General features: G+C 48.4%; 1 pseudogene; it reads left to right on the top strand.

Annotated features, from left to right (window-relative positions):
* Nucleotides 1–5,490: 5,490 nt before the first annotated feature.
* On the top strand, nt 5,491–6,129 carry LOC117702108 (Y-box-binding protein 3 pseudogene; annotated as a pseudogene).
* Nucleotides 6,130–8,238: the final 2,109 nt, after the last annotated feature.

The raw sequence follows: 8,238 nt of genomic DNA, 5'->3' as shown, positions 1-8,238 counted from the left end.
AGGAGAAGAGAGAAGGCATCCAATGGAGAACAGGCCCGACAGGCATCGTGAGTGAGGAGAGTACAGAAGGCATTCAGGGAGAGAAGGGATCAGAAGGGCATCCAGAGAGAAGAGAGGACAGAAGTGCATCGAAAGAGAGCAGAGAACAGAAGGGCATCTAGAAAGAGGAGAAGATAGAAGGGCATCGGATGATAGGAGAAGACAGAAGTGCATCCAGAGAGAGGAGAGCAAAGAAGGGCATCCACATAAAATAGTACAGAAGACCATACAGAGAGAGGAGAAGATAGAAGGGAGTCCAAAGAGAGGAGAGAACAGAAGGGCATTCAGAGAGAGGAGAAGACAGTAGGGCCTCCAGAGAGCAGAGTACAGATGGGCATCGATAAAGAGAAGAGAACAGAAGGGCATCCAGGGAGAGGACAGAACAAAAGGTCATCCAGAGAGAAGAGGACAAAAGGTCATCCAGAGAGAGGAGAGAACAGAAGGGCATCCAGAGAAGGAGAAGACATAAGCGAATCCAGAGAGAAGAGTGAACAGAAGTGCATTCGGAGAAAGAAGAGAACAGAAAGGCATCAGGAGAGAGGAGAAGACAGAAGGTCATCCAGAGGGAGGAGAGCAAAGAAGGGCATCCACACAAAATAGTACAGAAGGCCATACAGAGGGAGGAGAAGACAGAAGGACATCCATATAAAAGAAAAGAAAAATAGTGAATAAAGAAAAAGGAGAGAGCAGAAGTGCATCCAGAGGGAGGAGAAGAAAGAAGGGCATCCAGAGAGAGGAGAAGAGAAAAGGCATTCAATGGAGAAGAGGAGCGATGGGCATCCTGAGAGAAGAGAGGACAGAAGGCATTCAGGGAGAGCAGAGAACAGAAGGGCATCCGGAAAGAAGAGAGGACAGAAGGGCATCTAAAGAGAGCAGAGAACAGAAGGGCATCCAGAAAGAGGAGAAGACAGAAGGGCATCGGGAGATAGGAGAAGACAGTAGGGCATTCTGATAGAGGAGCAGATAGAACGGCATCCAGAGAGAGGAGAAGACAGAAGAGAATCCAGAGAGAGGAGAGGACAGAAGGGAATCCAGAGAGAGGAGAGCCCAGAAAGGCATCCAGAGAGAGGAGAAGACAGAAGGGCATCCAGAGAGGAGAGAATGAAGAGCATCCAGAAAAAGGAGAGAACAGAAGGTCACCAAGAGAGAGGAGAAGACAGAAGGGAAGCCAGAGAGAAGAGAGAACAGAAGGGCATCCAGAGAGAGAGAGGTGAGTGTAGAAGGGTATCCAGAGAGGAGAGAAGACCGTAGGGCATCCGGAGAGAGGAGAGAACAGATGGAAATCCAGAGAGAGGAGAGAGCAGAAGGGCATCCAGTGAGAAGAGAGGACAGAAGGGCATCTAGAGAGAGCAGAGAACAGAAGAGCATCCAGAAAGAGGAGAAGATAGAAGGGCATCAGGTGATAGGAGAAGACAGAAGGGCATCAAGAGATAGAAGAGGAAAGAAGGGCATCCACATAAAATAGTACAAAAGGCCATTTAGAGAGAGGAGAAAACAGAAGGGCATCTGGATAGAGGAGAGGACAGAAGGGCATCCAGAAATAGGAGAGAACAGAAGGGCATCCAGAAAAGGAGAAGACAGAAGCGAATCAAGAGAGAGGAGAGAACAGAAGGGCATTCAGAGAGAGGAGAGAACAGAAGGGCATCGGGAGAGAGTAGAAGACAGTAGGTTATCCAGAGAGAGGAGAGCAAAGAAGGGCATCCACATAAAATGGTACAGAAGGCCATACAGAGAGAGGAGATGACAGAAGGGCATCCAGAGAGAGGAAAAAAATAGGGAATCCAGAAAGAGGAGATAACAGAAGTGCATCCAGAGAGAGGAGAAGACAGAAAGTCATCCAGAAAGAGGAGAAGAGATAAGTCATCCAGATGGATAAGAGTACTGAAGGGTATCTTGAGAGAGGAGAGGACAGAAATCATTCATGGAGAGAAGAGAACAGAAGGCCATACAGAGAGAGTAGAATACAGAAGGGCATCTAGATAGAGGAGAGACCAGAAGGGCATCCAGAAAGAGGAGAGAAGAGAAGAGGATCCAGAGAAGGAGAAGACAGATGCGAATCCAGAGAGAGGAAAGAAAAGAAGGGCATTCGGACAGAGGAGAAAACAGAAGGGCATTGGGAGAGAGGAAAAGACAGAAGGTCTTCCAGTAGGAGAAGGGCAACGATAGGCATCCACATAAAATAGAACAGAAGGCCATACAGAAAGAGGAGAAGACAGAAGTGCATTCAGAGATTGGAGAAGACAGAAGGGCATCCAGAGAGAAGAGAAGAGAGAAGGCATTCAGATGGAGAAGAGGACCGATGGGCATCCTGAGAGAGGAGAGTACAGAAGGCATTCAGGAAGAGAAGAGAACAGAAGGGCATCCAGAGAGAAGAGAGGACAGAATGGCTACTAAAGAGAGCAGAGAACAGAAGGGCATCCAGAAAGAGGAGAAGACAGAAGGGCATCGGGAGATAGGAGAAGACAGAAGTGCATCCAGAGAGAGGAGAGCAAAGAAGGGCATCCACATAAAATAGTACAGAAAGACATACAAAGAGAGGAGAAGACAGAAGGGAATCCAAAGAGAGGAGAGAACAGAAGGGCATTCGGCAAGAGGAGAAGACAGAAAAGCCTCCAGAGAGGAGAGGACAGAAGGGCATCCATAAAGAGAACAGAACAGAAGGGCATCCAGGGAGAGGACAGAACAGAAGGGCATCCAGAGAAAAGAGGACAAAGGGCATCCAGAGAGAGGAGAGAACAGAAGGGCAGCCTGAGAAAGAGAAGACAGAAGCGAATCCAGAGAGAGGAGTGAACAGAAGGGCATTCGGAGAGAGGAGAGAACAAATGGGCATCGGGAGAGAGGAGAAGAGAGAAGGTCATCCAGAGAGAGGAGATGACAGAAGGTCATCCACATAAAATAGTACAGAAGGCCATAGAGAGAGAGGAGAAGACAGAAGGGCATCCAGAGAGACGAAAAGAAAAATAGGGAATCCAGAAAGAGGAGAGAACAGTAGGGCATCCAGAAAGAGGAGAGAACATGTTGGGCCTAACACAAGGTCTAATCTCCATTCTGCCTCCACCCTTCAGTCATGTACACAGGTGGAGGGCAGGAACAGGCCCTAGAGAGATTTACATACTAATGAGGTACCTGAAGGCCAGAGGTGGAGCCGATTAAACATTCCTCCCCAGCCCCTCCACCTTTCTCCCTTCCCCTTTTAACTCAGGTCGATCCTGGGTTTGAGGGGTATGCATCCAGATCCATCCGTGATCCGCCATGTGAATAAACCAGTTTGGAAACCCAAGGGCTTCTTCGTGTGTTGGGGCTGCACCGCTATGAGGATCCGTTAGGAGCCAGGGAGAGGCCTTTAGTTAATTAACAGCCGGGCCCAACTTCCAGCTGGAGAAATCCAGAGCATTCCCAGCTGACTACTCACAGCATGGCAGGAGGAACTGCGGGATCCCCAAGCCTTTTTTTCCCCACATCTGGCGCCCAACGTGAGGCCTTAGAAGCCACACAACCAAGCAGCTACCAATACCGCGGGAAGGGTAAGCTCCAAACTCTTAAAACAAACAATCTGTTTTTTCCTTCTGTGTTTCAGTTGGAAGCCATCGCGCAGATTTAAGTAAGCCAAGGGAGCTTTTGCTACCTCCTGGCCAGGGCCACTCTCTGGTGCTGGTTCAAGGCTTCCCTGGCCTCTGCTTAAATCCCGACAGCCCACAACAGGCGTTGGCAAAGACTCTATCTAGACTCTCTCTAAAACAAAAAGAAATCTGGTGACGCAGCAGCCATTTAAAAGCCATAAAGGCGGCTTCCAGTTCTTAAATCTGCGGGAAGGCTTGGCGCTCTTGGACCATTGTGGAATCCCCCAAAGCCAATAGGCCAAGGGAATGCTCCCATTGGACAAGGCATTTCTCCTCTTTTTCTATCATGGGAAACTTCACCTCACGTAAATGTTCACCTCAAGCTAGGCAAATATACTCCTTGCTAAAGAGCCACCGGATAAGAATAGGCAAAAAGCAAGCCTCCTTGTTTTGGGAGGAAGTCCTTCAGATAGCACCATGCATGGCAGAGGATAATATTTACAGTCCAGACTCATGGAGCAAAGTAGCTTCCCTTATCAAAAACAGAGATAAAATCCCCCTTGTGAGTTTTTGCAGATCTTAGCTGCAATTCGGCAATGTATAAGACCATCAAAAATAGGACAGACTGAGAACAACACAGCTCCTGGGGCCCCTCAGTTAAATGAACCCAAAGACCAAGGTACCAAAAGTCACTTGGTTTCAGACCTTGAGGCCCTTACCCAACTAATAAGAGAAATAAAATCCATATACCCACCCCTCCCCCTTATGCCTTGGAAGAAATGAAACAATGTGCTCCTCCTGTCCCTCCCCCCCCATCCAAAGGCAAGGCTCCATTAAAATACCAAAGGAGCTTTCCCCTGCCTTCCCTCTTACCTCCCAACCAAAGAGAGATAAGTCCCCTCCCCCTCCTCTTAGCCACAAAATTAGCAGTCCTTCAAAATCTATAGATAAAACCCAAACTGCTCGAACATTTCCAGTTAATATCCACCCACTCAAGCTAAACCACTTAATTGGTACACAGTCCAAGCCCCCGACCTAAAAGAACTCAGGCAGGCAGTGAAGGAAGATGGCATTCACGCACCGTGGACAAAATCCCTCCTACAGAGCCATATTGTCAATGTTAACACCCCCCAAGATTGGAGAGATATTTGCCGTTCTGCCTTTCCTGATCCAATGTTTCTAGAATGGGAGGCGTACTATCGTGATGAGTGTCTTCAGCAAGTCAGGCAAAACCAGGGAAGGGAAGATGACTCTCCATGGGGTTTTAAAGAACTCTTTGGCCAGGAAGATTTCTCTACTTGGGCACAACAGGCAAGTCAGCCAACAGGCTACTATGACCAGATCCGCCTCTGTGCCATTCAAGCCTGGAATAGGCTTACTCCACCTTCAGGGTCACAAGACCCTGCCCACTCCCTGCTCTCCCTTCATCAGAAGCCTGGAGAACCTCTATCTGATTTTATCCTCAGAACTAAAATGAGCTTAGAAAGAAAAATCTCCAACCCCATAGCTAGGGACCTTCTTCTTAAAACCATTGTTTGGGAAGGCATGACTTCCGAATCTAGGCTAGCTTGCCAGGGTCTCCGGGAGGAGCATCACGATAGGTGGATTGTAGCAACCAGAGAAATAGGAACCCCATCAAATCAGGTTGCATCCATAAGTCCGGCATTTGTGGCAGCAATAAAAACAGAAAAAATCTGCCTCAAATGTGGGGAGACAAGACATTGGAAAGATGAATGCCCTACAACCTGCCATCTTCCTGGCCGGGATACCCAGCGAGATCTCAAGCTCGTGCGTCCCCCGTCCCCCGCTGCGAGCTGGCCCTGCAGTGACCGCCACTGCACTAACTGCTGCCAACCGCCACTGAGGTACCCGGAGAGAGCGGAGAGGCTGCATGAGCGAGGTGGGTGAGGCCACCACCGGCAGCACCATGCTCCCGCAGGCCGCTGACCCCGCGCCTAAGAGCCCAGCGGCCAGAGGCACACACCAGGCCCTGCGCCCTCCGCGCCTCTCGAGGGGAGCCCCGGCAGAGAAGCAGCCCCCGGACCCGCCCCAGCCTCATTAGCTCCCGTGGGCAGCCAGGAAGCGGAGAAGAAAGTTCTCGCCACCAAAGTCCTGGGCACTGTCAAATGGTTCAACATCAGAAATGGATATAGATTTATAAACTGAAATGACACAAAAGAAGATGTGTTTGTACACCAGACTGCCATCAAGAATAATCCACGCAAGTATCTGCGCAGTGTGGGGGAAGGAAAAATTGTAGAGTTTGATGTGGTTGCAGGAAAAGGGGGTCCTAAAGCAACAAATATGACTGGCCCAGATGGAGTTCCAGTAGAAGGGAGCCACTATGCTGTGCACTGTGGACCTCCCCATAATGCTGGTTAGATTAGACAGATGAAAGATGGAGTCCCCAAGGGAACACAACTCCTGGACCATTGGAATCCAACCTAACGCCCGAGGTTCCGCAGGGGACCCGCTCACCCACGCACGAGCCCATATCATTCCCTACAGGTGGTAGAGCCAGCTACAGGTGGTAGAGCCAGCTCCAAGAGTGTTCTCCCCAGTTATTGCCCACAGAAAACCTCTCTGCGAAACTCCAGGACAGTGAGTAATTCCCAGCCTAGTTCACAAAACTAGGCAGGCTTCTTTCTCTCTCCCCCTCTTTCTCCACGTGTTCCTTGTTAGCTTCTTCTAATTTTTAGCTACTGCCTAGTTCAAAAGACTAGGCCCCACTCTTTCTCCATGTGTTCCTGGTCAACTTCTCTACTTTAACTCCTCTTTCTCTCTGTCTGTCTCTCCCTCTCCATGTGCTTTCCAGCTCAAGGGCAAGATGGCAGACCCCCTAGCCTCCACTTTGCCCATCCCCCAGCTCCACTGAGAGGGCTCCTTCACAGACAACAGCTGTCTTTCAAGTCACAGTGCCTGCTGTGACCCTCCTAAGACTCCTTCCTTAGGTGAGAGATTCATATAGCCTTTCACTCTCTGACTCTTAGCTCTCCTATCAAGCCTAGGTATCTCTCCCTATAAACTTCAAGTTAGCTTTTGATCCTTCTATACAATTAAAATTTCTAATAAAAAGAAAGGTGGAATACAGGTCCTCTCTGCCAGAGCACCCAGATGCCACATCGCAGAGCAAGGCCCCTCCCCACTGCTTCTAAACCCACCATTACTGCATCTCCCCAACAGGAGGACCTGCAACAAACGTTCCTGTTTTTCAACCAAAATTTTTAAAAGTTTCCTTTTCTTCCTAACAGGAACACCTAGAACAACAATGCTTGTGTTTTTTCAACCAAAAATTTGTTATTTTTTCTATTTTAATGCTGCCTTTTCTCTCTAATACTCGTGATAGATGTCCAACATTATTTTTCAACCTTTATAATTGCTGCAAGGTTTAAAAGCCATCTAATTTCCTTCCACAGTTAAGTCAACGTGCTGGTCACCATTTCTTGAGTCTTAATTAACAACTAATTTCTTTTACAGGCAAACTGTTGCTGCCAATCCCAGATACAAAATTAACATTGTTTTTCTCCCTCAGCCATCCAAAAACAGACTCAAAGATACCTTCCAAGACTAAACTTTCCTCAAACACCTTTGCTTTTCCAGGATCTTAACAACAGGCCATAAGGTGCTTGTTCCCAAGCAATTTAATGCCCCATGTCCAGCCTACAGACATCTCCCTGCCCGAGGTGCTCCTTCCCTGCTGTGATTATCCTACAGGTATACCCACAGATCCAACAGAGTCCAGCCATCCTCTGGAACCTGCCTGGGATGCTAAGCTGCTTTCTCCCAGCCACCTCATCTGACTGCAGACTCCAGAGACACTCTGAGATCCAGAGACAGCGCCACCTCCTGGAACCTGCCAAGCTGCCTTCTTCCAGCCATCTCATCTGACTGAAGAACCCGGAACATGCTGAGATCCAGAGACCCACACCAGGCTCCAGAGATGCACGCCAGAACCCAGAGATGCTCACTACAGAAGACAGATCCAGACCTTCCAGCTACAAATGAACTCTTTTGCCAAAGTCACATAGCTAAAGTTACATGATAGTGAGGAAAACATAATGTCTATTTAGATTAATTAGATGTCATTACCCTCAAACTGTACAACCTGTATTTAATTGTTTCAATGATTCCCTGCCTTCCAAACCCTACCCTCAATTCCCACTACCCTTGTTTTAGTTATGCTATACCCTCTGGCCTACATAGTGTTTTCTTTTGACCACCTCATCCAAAATTTTCAGAAAAAAAAAAAAACAGTGAGATGTTGGGCCATGAAGAGATGGTTTGGACATAGCCTGGTTGAAAGGGCTTTTAACCCCGGAGACCCTTTTAGGGATGGTAGGATGTTTAGCCCTGTTCCTAGGCCCACTTCCATGTGGTACACATCTCTCATTAACACAGAGTTGCCCCTCCTATTATGAAAGAAAAAAGGGTGGGATGTTGGGCCTAACACAAGGTCTAATCTCCATTCCGCCTCCACCCTTCAGTCATGTACACAGGTGGAGGGCAGGAACAGGCCCTAGAGAGATTTACATACTAATGAGGTACCTGAAGGCCAGAGGTGGAGCCGATTAAACATTCCTCCCCAGCCCCTCCACCCTTCTCCCCTCCCCTTTTAACTCAGGTCGATCCTGGGTTTGAG

Source organism: Arvicanthis niloticus, unplaced genomic scaffold (genome assembly GCF_011762505.2).
Source record: "Arvicanthis niloticus isolate mArvNil1 unplaced genomic scaffold, mArvNil1.pat.X pat_scaffold_466_arrow_ctg1, whole genome shotgun sequence".
Lineage (NCBI taxonomy): Eukaryota > Metazoa > Chordata > Mammalia > Rodentia > Muridae > Arvicanthis > Arvicanthis niloticus.
The sequence above is the reverse complement of the archived record's forward strand: the minus strand, read 5'-3'. Positions and strand labels throughout refer to the sequence as shown.